Consider the following 2137-nt stretch of genomic DNA (forward strand, 5'->3'; position numbering starts at 1 on the left):
TCTCGGAAGAGCCCCCCCCACTTCCCACACACATGCATCCTCTTTCCACCTGCAGCGCGGCCAGGGATGGGGTAGGACCTGTCTGCTGAAACGTGATGCTCTTCTCCCTTCTACCACCCTGCACTTGTCACGGTGCCTCCCTGCCTTGGCCCCCTCCAGCCAGCTCCGCTCGCCAGTGTGGGCTCTCCAGGGTGGGCAGCACCCGCAGAGTGCCTGTGTTCTTGCAGGGGGTGCTGATCTGCCTCTGCTCCTCATTTGGAGGAGAGAGCAGACTGTATCGGGGCAGGACTTTGTGCACAGCCTCGTAGGGATCATCTCAGATCTGGCAAGCTTCGCCCTGACTCCTGTGGTGGGCAAAGTTCCCAGCTCAGTGCTCGGGTCTCGCCATCAGCCCGGGAGGTTTTGGGGGCTTCAGGCTTCCTAAGGGGTTGAAGGAGGCAGACAGGGGTGTTGGTGGTGAAAAGACCCGCTATGGTGGGGTAATGTTGATGGATCAGATGAAGTGAAGGGCAGTGGGCTGATGACTCCGTGACCATGCCTGTGGGTGTTGGCTCCCTGAACCCTGCAGGGACCAGAAGACAGGGTGACCCTAACCAACAGGGTTAGGGTCTGCTCATGTCTGCAGCCCTGTACTGGGGAGGCGAGCAAAGCTTGGAAGACGACTGAGAAAAGGCCAGAGCTTTTGGCAGCCCTTCTGCAGCCAGAACAATGGCTGACATCATGTTTTATTTAAGAGGGAGAAGGAAGAAAAAAAAAAAATTGCGACCAGAAGGACTGCGGCCCTGTAGCCCTGGGAGAGACAGAATTTATTTTTCCTGCCTGCTGGTTCCTCTCGCACTCCCCCCGCACCCCCCCCGGCCCTGGCCGTGGCACAGCACATTCCTTTGCTGTGTTCTCCTCCCGCCCATGCAGCAGCACATTCCTCCCGCGCTGGCTGCTCCCTTCTGTCGCGACCACATTGTAGCCCTGCTCTGGCCACCCTGGCATGGCCAGGGTGGAGGGGACAGTGACCACTTCTCCTCGGTGCCTGTCCACAGCTGGAAGCTCTCTGCTTTCCACTGTTGCTGGAGCTCAGGCTCAGCCACGTGCACATGCACCGTCTTGCTCGTGGTCTGGGTCCAGCTCCACCCCACGCATAGGTGTCTGTCCTGGTGCTGGCCTCTCCATCCCTGGAGAGCTGAGTGTCCTGGAGTGATGGGTTGAGCCTCACCATCTGTGTGGTTCCCTCTGCTGTTGTGGCCCATGGCGCTTGCCTCCGTGGCAGGTGCATTGGAGCAGGGGGGTCCCAGTGGCATGGGTCAACCTTCCAGGTGGGGATTCCCATGCACCTCAGCCCCATGGGGCCAGGGGAGCGTGGGGTGCCAAGCATGGCTCGCTGTCTTCCCACGCTGGGTGGAGCAAGACCAGCCTGGGCTTGGGGTCATCTGTTTGTATCCCAAACAGGCAAGAGCACAGGAAGGTGCCTGCCAAGTCTTGTGAGCAGCAGGGAGATGAGCTAACGCCTCACACGGCTGAGTTCACGGGGCTGTCAGCAGCTCCCAGCACAGGGGCCACCCCTGGCAGGGCAGGTCAGCCGAGAGGGTCCAGCCAGACGTGGGTGCTGCAGCAGATCACCCCGGGGTCGTGCTCCCCTTCTGGCTAGCGCTGGTGTGGGGTTGAGAAGGCCAGGCTGTGGGTGCTGGTGCACCCATGCCAGACCAGTGCATCCTGTGCATCCAGCACATCCAGCCCTTGCACTCCTGCTGGCCTCATGGGGTTTTGTTGGCAATACACTGCCATGTCCCTGTCCCCTCCTGACACACTGCTGTGAGCCCAGACACAGGCCGGGCTCACTTGTCTTGTAGCATTTCCCCAGTGCAATCAGACAAAATGAGATGTTACCTCCTCCCAGGACGTGGCCCTGTGCTCATCCCAAAGCTCCTTCCCAGTACTTTGCCCTATACCCATCATAGAGGTGACCAGCAATGTCCCCATGCAGCCCACCGGGATGTCCGAGAGATGGGAAAGTCCCTTCCTCCTGTTTTTTTTTTACCTGTACCGGCTCTGCTTTACTCTTGCTCATGCTGGGGGATGCATAGGAGAGAGCTCGGGGACTCTGGTGCAGGGTTATGGGGGGCATTGCAGGGTTCTGGGCAAG

Source organism: Aptenodytes forsteri, unplaced genomic scaffold, assembly GCF_000699145.1.
Source record: "Aptenodytes forsteri isolate BGI_AS27 unplaced genomic scaffold, ASM69914v1 Scaffold209, whole genome shotgun sequence".
Classification (NCBI taxonomy): domain Eukaryota; kingdom Metazoa; phylum Chordata; class Aves; order Sphenisciformes; family Spheniscidae; genus Aptenodytes; species Aptenodytes forsteri.